Below are 12645 nucleotides of genomic sequence, written 5' to 3' on the forward strand. Positions count from 1 at the left end.
TATCCAGCTCTAAAAACGAAACTAAAACACACCCTGCAGCAAACAGCCTAATACGAAAGTAAAAAGCTGACAGACAGCCCAGCTCCACCCACTCTCTGACATCACTGCAGTAATAAACACCCATTTCTTAAAGGTACTCTCACTACAGATATTGATATAAACACCCATTTCTTAAAAGTACTCTCACATGACAGTACACAGTCAAGAAGGAGTTGCCTGTGAGTTTTCAACGTCAACTCTGGACCCCATGAAGCCTCATGTTATCAGGTCAAACATGAAAACCTCCTACATTTGATCCTCAGGGAGGCCGATACAGTTGTTTTTTTCTCTCTATCCTGGGAGTGAACTGCCCCACTAGTGTTAAAGTTTGCTAGTTCACAGGAGTAAGATGGGGAAGAAGCTGGTGCCGTTGAAGCAGTTTCACTTGGTTCAATGAGCTTTAGTATCTGTGTGTGGTTGGGAGTTGGGGAGAGGGTATTGGTCATTCAATATGTGTATTTGTGTTGGGTGTTAGTAGGGGGATGGCAGTGCGGGGACGGGGAGGGTTTAGTTTGCTGATGGTGACTGTGTGATTTTTTTTGTTTCACTCAATGGGTGGGTTTGGCAGCCATTTTGGGTAGGCCTTGGGCCTTTATTTTTTTGAGTAGGTACTTGACGACTGATTGCGGTGGAAATAACTGACTCAGGGATGGGGGTGGGAGGCTCCAATCGATAATCACCTGGAACATAAGGGAGTTGGCCCGGTAAAAAGGTCGAGTCTTTTTGCTCACCTGAAGAATTGAAGTGCTGCTGTGGTGTTTATGCAGGAGAATCATTTGCGGGTAAAGGATGAGACCAAACTGGGGAAGGAGTGGGTGAGCCAAGTGTTTCATTTGGGCTTTGATGGAAGGGCCCGAGGTGCGGCGATTTTAGTTAATAAAGTGTGTTTTTTTGGCCACTAAGACTGCGGCGGATCCCAACGGCAGATTTGTTATGGCCAGTGGGTCTTTGGAGGGTATGTTGGTGACATTGATAAATGTCCAGATGACAAATTGGGACAATGTGGCATTTGTTAGGAGACTGTAGCCATCTATTCCGATCTAGACATGCACCAACTGGTTTTTGGAGGAGACTTTAACTGTGTACTGGATCCTAAGCTGGATCAATCCAGGCCAAATTGCTTGCTGCCTTGGGGCTAGTGAAGGCAATTCTGGCCTTTGTGGAGCAGATGGGGCGGTGGGGGGGAGGGGGGGGGGGGCAGACCTGTGGTATTTTTTTGCACACAAGGGATAATGATTTGTCATTCTTCTGCCATGGGCAAGAGGATTAACTTCTTCCCATTGGGTAGGTCCCTTCTACCTTTGGTGCGGAGAGCGGAATATTCGGCAACACAATCTCAGATCATGCTCCACATTTTGTGGACTTGATCTTGGAGACAGATCCCAGTCAGCACTCGCCGTGGATTTTGGTTGTAGCGCTGTTAGCAGAGGAAGGGTTTTGTGTCCATGAATCTCTATTAGATTCAATAGGAACGACTCTAACTCTCCCTCGTGTTTGCTTTGGTGTTTGAGCCTTTGCCTAGTACTGAAATCTTCGGGTAAATGGAGGGAGATAAGGTGGGGAAGGGGGTGAGGGAACGTAGGGTGTCGTTATATATTGATGACTCACTTCTGTATATTATGGATCCAGTCTTATGGATGAAATAATGAAGCTACTCGGGAGCTTTGGCTCCGTTTTTGGGGTACAAACTGGTGAAGAGTGAATATTCTCTGGTTAAACATCCCCCACTTCCCCGAGAAGAGGAAACAATTGGGGGATATTACCTTTTCCTCTTTCCAGAGGTAGCCTTCGGTATCTGGGTATTGGGTGGCGCATGACTGGTCATTGCTCCATAGATTGAAGCCTGGTGAGCAGGGCGAGGTCTGACTTGCAGAAGTGGGATAGCATTACTCTAACAATATGGAGGCAATTTAGGCAGCATTATAAATTGGCTCCATGCCATTGCTGGCCCCTTTCTGTGGCAAGCACCGATTTGCACTGTCGAGTCTGAACGCGACCTTCGGGTCATAGGAGAGAAAGGGCTTTGAGAGTTTTGGGGATCTGTTTGTGGTGAGACGGTTTGTTAGTTTGGAGGAGCTATTGACTAAGTTGCAACTTTCAGGGCCAGACTTGTTCCGTTACCTCCAAACACATGATTTTGTCTGGAAGACTTTTCCGACATTTCCTTTGGCTCTGCGGCCCACCTTGTTGAATTGGATCCTATCACTGGAAGGGTCTGGTGGGCGGAGCATTTCTGCTATTTCTGGGCAAATCCTGTGATTGGAGGTAGCCCCGCTGGATGAGGTGCGAGTTAAGTGGGAGGAACTGGGACCTATTTTGGATGGGGATGATGGTGTGGTGTGAGGCCCTTCACAGGGTAAACCACCTCCTCCTGTGCCCGACTAAGCCTCATTCAGCTCACCTAACTAAAGGTGGGATGAGCAGTTTCTTTTTGGGAGTGGAGGACAGGTGTGAGCGATGTTCTTTGGGTCCAGTTAATCATGCCCATATGTTTTGGTCGTGTCCCAAGATGGCAAGCTTTTGGGTTTCCTTCTTCAAAACTAAGTCAGCGATTCTTTACATTGATCTGTTGCCCTCTTTTTGTGACTATTTTCGGGGCATTGGGTTTGCTGGGGTTGCGGACGGGGGTGAAGGTGGAAATCCTGGGCTGGTTTAGCACAGGGCTAAATTGCTGGCTTTGAAAGCAGACCAAGGCAGGCCAGCAGCACGGTTCAATTCCCGTACCAGCCTCCCCGAACAGGCGCCAGAATGTGGCAACTAGGGGCTTTTCACAGTAATTTCATTTGAAGCCTACTTGTGACAATAAGCAATTTTCATTTCATTTCATTTTCAAATCCTCCCATTTGCCTCACTAATAGCCCAGAGGCGACAGTGCCTCAATATGATTCGGTGACCTCATGGAATTTTTACATCTGGAGGTGGTCAAGTACACGCTCAGGGGGTCGGTCTACCTGAGCTGGCAGCCATTAGTTTCCTACTTCAAAGAATTCACCATTTGGTGGTGGTGGTGGGGGGGGGGGGGGGGGGGGGGGGGGTCTATTGTTGGGGAAAGGATGGTATTTATATATTTGGTTGTGTTTTCTTAATGTTGCACTATGTAACATCCATTTCCCATGTTGATACTCTCTTGAATTGTTATACATGGAAAGTTTCAATAAAAATATTTTTAAAAAACATGAAAACCTCCTCCTAACGCACACATCTCCCTCCTCCCATCCCTCCCTCAGCTGATGAATTGACATTCCTCCATTTTGAACATTACTTGGAGGAGGCACTGGGGATGGCAATGGCTCAGAATGTCGGGGGACTTCAATGTCCATCACCAGGGGAGGCTCGGCAGCTCCACTAAAGACTGAGCTACCTGAATCCAAAAGGAAATAGCTGCCAGACTGTGAGGGAGCCGTGGGAAAGACATACTTGACCTCATCCTCACCCACCTGCGTGTCACAGATGGATCTGCCCATGACAGGATTGGTAGGAATGGCCATTGTACATTCCTTGTGGAGATGATGGTCCGCCGTCACATAATAATAATAATCTTTATTATTGTCACAAGTAGGCTTACATTAAGACTGTAATAAAGTGACACTGAAAATCCACTCATCGCCACACTCCGGCGCCTTTTCGGGTATATTGAGGGAGAATTCAGAATGTCCAAAATTATCTAACGGCAAGTCTTTCGGGACTTGTGGAAGGAAACCGGAGCACCCGGTGGAAACCCACACAGATACATGGAGAACATGCAGACTCCCCACATACAGTGACCCAAGCCGGGAATCGAACCTGGGATCCTGTTGCTGTAAAGCAACAGTGCTAACCAATTCTACCATGCCACCCATGCTCACATTGAGGTTAAACTACATTGTTTTGAGGCATTTCCATCGTGCAAAATGAGATAGGTTTCAAACAAATCTAGTCTGGGCTAGGCAAGACTGGACAACCATGAGACGCTGTGGGCATTAACAGCAGCGGAATTATAGTCAACCACAATCTGTAACCTCATGGTGCAGCATATCCCCCACTCGACTAGAGTGTCGGCAATGTGCATCATCTCCTGCACTGCAGGAACTCACCAAGGCTCCTCAGACAGAACCTTTCAAACCACAAGCTCTACCACCTAGAAGGATAAGGGCAGCAGACACTCTGCCTGCTGGAGGTTCCCCTCCAAGCCAAACTACCATCCTGACTTGGGACTACATCAGACGTTCCTTCATTGTCGCTGGGTCAAATTCCTGGATCTCTCTTCGAACGTCACTGTGGGTGTCCCTACACCACATGGGCCTGAGCAGTTCAAGAAGGCGGCTCAGCACCACCTTTCCAATGGGCAATTAATGAGGTGAGAAATGCCAGGCCTTGCCAGCAACACCCACATCCCGTGACAGTTTCATGGTCACTGTTACATATTCTATCATTGACTGTCATAAAAGCCCATCAGGTTCACTGATGTTATTTAGGCAAGGAAATCTGTGGTCCATACCTAGTCATGCCTACATGTGACTCTAGACCCACACACAGCCAAGCGATCAACTTGTAACTGCCCCTCTGAAATGGCCTGAGTAAGTCACTCAGTTCCAAGGGGCAATTAGGGATGGGCAACCAATGTTGGGCGAGCCAGCAAAACCCACATCCCAGGAATACAATGCCAGTGAAACACAGTCCGTTAGCCGCAGATGCAACTAGGCAGCACGGTAGCAAGGGGCTGGTTTAGCTCACTGGGCTAAATCGCTGGCTTTTAAAGCAGGCCAGCAGCACGGTTCGATTCCTGTACCAGCCTCCCCGGACAGGCGCCGGAATGTGGTGACTAGGGGCTTTTCACAGTAACTTCATTGAAGCCTACTCGTGACAATAAGCAATTTTCATTTCATTGTGGTTAGCACAATTGCTTCACAGCCAGCTTGGGTCACTGTCTGGGCAGAGTCTGCACATTCTCCCTGTGTCTGCGTGGGTTTCCGCCAGGTGCTTCGGCTTCCTCCCACCAAAGATGTGCGGGTTAGGTGGATTGGCCATCCTAAATTGCCCATAGTGTCCAAAATTGCCGTTAGTGTTGGCTGGGTTACTGGGTTACGGGGATAGGATGGACGTGTGGACCTTGGGTAGGGTGCTCTTTCCAAGAGTCGGTGCAGACTCGATGGGCTGAATGGCCTCCTTCTGCGCTGTAAATTGTATGAAATAGTGTCTTATCCGCTCCATGGCGTAACCTCCCCCTTACCCACCCCCCATGCACCTTCACCAGTGAAGGCGATCACCAATGGCATACGCACACTGACCATCTTCCTCCCCTGTCTGCCTCCTCCTTCCTCCTCACCCAGCCTGCAGCTATAAATAAAACTCATTGCCTCTGAAACCTGAATGCCTTCTCCCCCTGCCCAGCTGCTGCCTGAGCTGCTGAGTGCTCCCTGTCTGGAACTATCCTGAATTGAGTGAAAGCAGGACCCTCTACCTGGACCAGGCGGCCATTTTGTTTCCATGCCCCTCAGCCTCTCGCTCCGCCCGCCCCTTTCACTGTTGCTCAATTAGCGGCTCCCCGCCCCGCAGGGAGGACCCCGGTCTGGCAGGCGCCTCAGGCTCGCCTGTGAAAAAGTCGACCTCAACCCTCCAAATTCCCAGGCGAGGGATTTTTAAAAATATCTCTTTCAATTATTGTTTTTTTTTTAAAGAGATAACGTCTGAAAACTCCAGCCTTTTTCGTTTTAGTTACTGAGGGTTTGTTTTGTTGTGTGAGGGGATGCGGGGAGTACATGCAGTACCGCCTGTGGCCAGCGGGGGGAAGGTCGGGGGCGCTATCGAGCAGCGCGCGGCGGCTGGCTCCCCTCCCCCCCCCCCCCCCCCCGGCGCGCGCTCAGTTCAAACGGCCGCCGGCGCGCGGGGCGACCGTTAGACTCCTTCAATCAAGATGGCGGCGGGAAGGGGATGGGCACTGGGTGGGTGGGGGGGGGGGGGGGGGGCACTGGATGGGGATGGAGGACACTGGATTGGAGATGGTGGGCACTGGGTGGGGGTGAAGGGCACTGGATAGGAGATGGTCACTGGGTGGGGTTGATGGCATTGGGTCGGGATGGTGGGCACTGGGTGGGGGATGGTGGACACTGGGTGGGGGATGGTGGACACTGGGTGGGGGATGGTGGACACTGGATGGGGGATGGTGGACTGGATGGGGGATGGTGGACACTGGATGGGGTTGATGGACACTGGATGGGGACACTGGGTGGGGGATGATGGGAACTGGGTGGGGATGATGGACACTGGGTGGGGGATGGTGGACACTGGATGGGGGATGGTGGACACTGGATGGGGGATGGTGGACACTGGATGGGGTTGATGGACACTGGGTGGGGGATGATGGGAACTGGGTGGGGATGATGGACACTGGGTGGGGGATGGTGGGCACTGGGTGGGGGATGGTGGACACTGGGTGGGGGATGGTGGACACTGGGTGGGGGATGGTGGACACTGGGTGGGGGATGGTGGACACTGGATGGGGTTGATGGACACTGGGTGGGGGATGATGGGAACTGGGTGGGGATGATGGACACGGTGGGGGATGGTGGACACTGGATGGGGATGATGGACACTGGATGGGGGATGGTGGACACCGGATGGGGGATGGTGGACTGGATGGGGGATGGTGGACACTGGATGGGGTTGATGGACACTGGATGGGGACACTGGGTGGGGGATGATGGGAACTGGGTGGGGATGATGGACACTGGGTGGGGGATGGTGGACACTGGATGGGGGATGGTGGACACTGGATGGGGGATGGTGGACACTGGATGGGGGATGGTGGACACTGGATGGGGGATGGTGGACACTGGGTGGGGTTGTGGCACTGGGACGGGACAGTGGGCACTAGGGGACGATGGACACTAGATGGGGATGATGGACACTGGGTGGGGGATGGTGGAAATTGGGTGGGGGATGGTGGACACTGGGTGGGGATGATGGACACTGGATTGGGGATGATGGACACTGGATGGGGGATGATGGACACTGGATGGGGGATGATGGACACTCGATTGAGGATGATCAGCACTAGATTTGGTATGATGGGGTTTAATTCCTACAATGCAGAAGGGTCTTCTCTAAACAATGACGCCTGAAAAGAGGCCATTTTGGTGGAAAGAAAGAGAAAGTGAATATAAAATAACTGATACTGAAGGTGACAGGACAGGTTGAAGAGGCTGTTTGTAAAGGGGGAATTTATCAATAGAGAAGCAGATTACAAAAGTGAAGACGTTTTGCTGAAACTATTTAACTCATTGGACTATTGTGTCCATTCTCGGCCCTACACTTTAGGAATGATGACTTGGAGAAGATTTATCAGTTGAGTTCCAGGGGTGAGGGTCCTCAGTTAATCTGGAGAAACTGGGATTATTCTCTTTAGAGCAGAGAAGGTTATGGGGGAGATTTAATTGAGGCGTTCACAATCACGAGGGGGTTTTGATAGAGTAAATGACAATGTGTTTCCAGTGGCAAGAGGCTCAGTAACCAGAGGAGACATAGGTCGGAGAGATTGGTTCATGAACCAAAGGGGAATGAGAAGAATTTTTTGAACATCGAGTTGTTGTGATCTGGAAGGCACTGCCTGAAAGGGCAGTGGAAGCAGATTCAATAGGGACGCTCAAAAGGGGGAGATAGATAAATACTTGAAGGAGAAACAAATTGTAGGATAGTGGGGAAGGAGGAGGGGAATGTGCAGTTTCCATCTACAACACCCTCCTTTAATTTAATGTTGATGTCTTCCTACCCAATGGGGCGGCACAGTAGTTAGTAAAGTTGCTTCACAGTTCCAGGGTCCAAGGTTCGATTCCCGGCTTGGGTCACTGTCTGTGCAGGGTCTGCATGTTCTCCCCGTGTCTGCGTGGATCTTCTCTGGGTGCTCCAGTTTCCTCCCACAGTCCAAAGATGTGCAGGTTAGATAGATTGGCCATGATAAATTGCCCTTATTGTGCAAAAAGGTTAAGTGGGGTTACTGGCATCAAGGGATAGGGTGGGGGCGTGGGCTTAAGTAGGGTGCTCTTTCCAAGGGCCGGTGCAGACTCGATGGGCTGATTGGCCTCCTTCTGCACTGTAAATTCTGCACTGTTTCTATTCAATGTTGCTGATGTCCATGTTTACAATGGGAACTGCCATGTAAACATGTCACGCTGCAATAATACCTCCTGCCAGTGGCAGTGCTGGAGAGCCTAATGTCAGACTCCAAGAGAAACTCCAGTGCTCCAACCTGCCCTGTATCTGGACTTCACAATAACTGTAAGTTTTGTAATTTAGCTGTTGAACTAATATTGTGAATAATGTTTGTATTTAACTGTTTATTGCAAAGATAGAATGTGAGTTCAGCAAAGGAACCGAATTACCTCTGTGAGCCCGTGACTTTCAGAAATGTCCCACCACCAGGATCAGCAATAACTTGTATTTAGGTAGCACCTTGAAAATAGTAAAGTATCACAAGGACATTCATGGGAATCTTCTCAATTTGGGCACCGAGCTTTGTAAGAAGATATTTAAACAGAGGAGGTATGATTCAGAGAGTAATTTTAGAGAGAGAAAGAGGTGGAGAAGTTTAGGGAGGGAATGTAAGAGCTTCAGGCATCCAGGCAACAAAAGGCATGGCTGCCAATGGTGGAGAGATGGGAACCAGGGATACTTGAGAAGCCGGAATTAGAAGAACACAGATCTTGGCGGGTTACAGGGGCTGGAGGAGGTGACAGAGATAGGGAGGGCTGCAGGGGCTGGAGGAGGTTACAGAGATAGGGAGCGGTGTAGGGGCTGGAGGAGGTGACAGAGATAGGGAGGGCTGCAGGGGCTGGAGGAGGTTACAGAGATAGGGAGGGCTGCAGAGGCTGGAGGAGGTTACAGAGATAGGGAGGGTTGTCGGGTCTGGAGGAGGTTACAGAGATAGGGAGGGCTGCAGGGGCTGGAAGAGGTGACAGAGATAGGGAGGGCTGGAGGTGACTACAGAGACAGGGAGGCCGTCCTTCGGGGCCCACACTGGCCGACCTTCGGAACCCACGCTGGCCGACCTTCGGGACCCACACTGGCCGATCTTCGGGACCCACGCTGGCCGACCTTCGGGACCCACACTGGCCGATCTTCGGGACCCACGCTGGCCGACCTTCGGGACCCACGCTGGCCGACCTTCGGGACCCACGTTGGCCGACCTTCGGGACCCACGCTGGCCGACCTTCGGGACCCACGCTGGCCGACCTTCGGGACCCACGCTGGCCGACCTTCGGGACCCACGCTGTCCGACCTTCGGGACCCACGCTGGCCGACCTCCGGGACCCACGCTGGCCGACCTTCGGGACCCACGCTGGCCGACCGGGACCCACGCTGGCCGACCTTCGGGACCCACACTGGCCGACCTTCGGAACCCACGCTGGCCGACCTTCGGGACCCACGCTGGCCGACCTTCGGGACCCACGCTGGCCGACCTTCGGGACCCACGCTGGCCGACCTTCGGGACCCACGCTGGCCGACCTTCGGGACCCACGTTGGCCGACCTTCGGGACCCACGCTGGCCGACCTTCGGGACCCACGCTGGCCGACCTTCGGGACCCACGCTGGCCGACCTTCGGGACCCACGCTGGCCGACCTTCGGGACCCACGCTGGCCGACCGGGACCCACGCTGGCCGACCTTCGGGACCCACGCTGGCCGACCTTCGGGACCCACACTGGCCGACATTAGGTACCCACGCTTGCCGACCTTCGGGACCCACGCTGGCCGACCTCCGGGACCCACGCTGGCCGACCTCCGGGACCCACGCTGGCCGACCTCCGGGACCCCGCTGGGCGACCTCCGGGACCCACGCTGGCCGACCTCCGGGACCCACGCTGGCCGACCTCCGGGACCCACGCTGGCCGACCTCCGGGACCCCGCTGGGCGACCTCCGGGACCCACGCTGGCCGACCTTCAGGACGCACGCTGGCCGATCTTCGGGACCCACGCTGGCCGACCTTCGGGACCCACGCTGGCCGACCTTCGGGACCCACGCTGGCCGATCTTCGGGACCCACGCTGGCCGACCTTCGGGGCCCACACTGGCCGACCTTCGGACCCACGCTGACCGACCTTCGGGACCCACACTGGCCGACCTTCGGGACCCACGCTGACCGACCTTCGGGACCCACGCTGGCCGACCTTCGGGACCCACGCTTGCCGACCTTCCAGACACGTGCCATCCGACCCCATGCCGGCTGACCTTCAGGATCACACAAAGGGGGAAGCAGCCTATGATCATCTGGGGCTATGGTAACTTTACCTTACCGTTACCTCTTGTAAATAAAACAGCCACATATCTGAAGATAATGATATTAATATATTGGTTCATTATTAGTGTTGGTGCATGAGTTTATGTCAGGATTGAGTGAGGACATCAGAATGCCGGTGATGTCCTACTAGCTATAAAGGTTCACTGTCTAGGGTCACTGATGATGAATAGTTACTCATGAGAAGTACTGAAGAACCTGCATTCATCGTGGGACACTGCCTCGAGGAAATAAAGAAGTGAAGGATGAAGATTGAGGAGAGGAGAACAAAGAACAGGTAACACTGGGAGAGAGGCTTATGTGGTTCTTGTAAATTAAACAGCCACAAATCTGAAGATCATGATGTTAATATATTGATTTATAATTAGCTTTTTATACAATTCAATTTCTGCAAAGTTTATTCAACTTCAGAGTACACCATTAGAAATAAGTTCATCAATATTAATGTATGTTGACAACATGAAAGCTGCCCCACAGACAACTGAATCCCTACAGTGCAGAAGGAAGTCATTCAGCCCATCAAGCCTGCACCGACCGCCAAAGAGCGCTCTACCTTGGCCCTATCACCGTAACCCAATATCCCCACCTAACCTGCACATCTTTGGACACTAAGGGTCAATTTAGCACGGCCAATCCACCTAACCTACACATCTTTGAACTGTGGGAGGAAACCGGAGCATCCGGAGGAAACACATGCAGACACGGGGAGAATGTGCAAACTCCGCACAGTTACCCCAAGACGGGAATTGAACCCGGATGGCTAGTGCTGTGAGGCAGCAATGCTGACCACTGTGCCACCGTACCACCTGGAAGGCTCTCAATTGCCCACTTATTTCCCCACCTAATATTTGAAAAACAGCCAATGTTTTATTGACCACGACTATTTATTCATGCATTTCTACAATTTACATTCTGAAACACAATCCTAGTTAAACCTCTTGGATGAAGTTTCTGCCATCATCACTTCACTTTCTGTGATCACCAATGATCAAACATGAGGCAAGGCCCTGCTTTTGACTCTCGGGGCCAGCTGCCGTCAAAAACCTAGCAAATAGAGTAATATGTGCTGTAAGAAGTTACCAGACGACCTGGGGATCATACCTGCCTGTATTCTTGGTAGCTTTCCGTATTTTCTCGCTAACCAACCAGTTATTTTATTGATGTTCTGATATATTGCTGCACCCTCACAATTTTCTGCCATAACACCACAACTTGGATCACTGCTGCTCTCTTTTACATATTGTTAGCAGTTGAAAGGGGCCCCCCCGCATGTTACCTTTGAAAACTGTTGCTCTGCGACCCTTCTGACATTTCGCCCGCGACCCACTCGCAGGTCAGAGACCCAGCTTTCAGGAAGGAACATAGAGCAAGGAACAGGTGTCGGGGCAATCCAGCCTCTCTAGCCCACTCCGCCATTCAATACGATCATGACCGATCTCCTCTCGACCTCAACACTTTCCTGCCCGTTTTCCATAACCCTTCAACCCATTACTCATTAAAAATCTGTCCATCTGCTCCTTAAATTTACTCAATGTCCTGGCATCCACTGCACTCTGGGGGTGTGAATTCCACAGATTCATGACTTTGAGAGCAGTAATTTCTCCCCATTTCTGTTTTACATCTGCTCCCCATTATCCTGAGACTATGACCTCTCGTTCTAGATTGTCCCGCAAGACGCAACATCCTCTCTACAGCTACTTTGTCAATACCTTTTATCATCAGATAAACCTCAATTAAATCTCCTCTCATTCTTCTAAACTTGAGAGAGTGTAGGCCTGAACTGCTCGATCTCTCTTCATAAGGCAAACCCCTCATCTCTGGAATCAATCTAGTGAACCTACTCTGAACTGCCTCTAATGAAACTACATCCCTCCTACCACAGGAAGTCTGCCACCCTTACCCAGTTTTGCCTACACCTGACTCCAGACCCTCTATAGGCAATTAGGGATAGGCAACAAATGTAGTCCTTGGCAGCAATGCCCGTGTTCTGTGAAAGAATAAAACAATTAGCGGAGGTTTCTGTGAGCAAGATCTCTCTGTTTTGCCTGTTTGGTTCTTGGTTGCTCATTGAATGAACTTTCATAATGACCCAGGATCAAAAACATTGGCTCTCGTGATTGGGAGGTTTGTTTTATTCTGTGTTCCGTCTTACCCTGCATATCTGGAGCGATAGACACTGAGAAGAATTGTTTTGTGTGCAAAGGCTGTTCATCATGTGGCCTGTATAAAAAATATTTTTATTAATCATTTTTAAATAAATACAAAACCATAAGACAAAACAAACAACCGAACACGGTAGCATCAACACCCCTCCCCTTAATAGCTGATGGTGACTAG

The 12645-nt window shown here is 51.3% G+C and overlaps 1 protein-coding gene across 1 annotated transcript in view; it reads right to left on the reverse strand.

The window, feature by feature from the left end:
- Positions 1–12645, reverse strand: part of LOC119955764 (RLA class II histocompatibility antigen, DP alpha-1 chain-like) — a 182545-nt gene that overhangs the window by 28785 nt on the left and 141115 nt on the right. The gene's annotated exons all lie outside the window — the stretch shown is intronic.

Source organism: Scyliorhinus canicula, chromosome 21 (genome assembly GCF_902713615.1).
Source record: "Scyliorhinus canicula chromosome 21, sScyCan1.1, whole genome shotgun sequence".
In the NCBI taxonomy this organism is placed as follows: domain Eukaryota; kingdom Metazoa; phylum Chordata; class Chondrichthyes; order Carcharhiniformes; family Scyliorhinidae; genus Scyliorhinus; species Scyliorhinus canicula.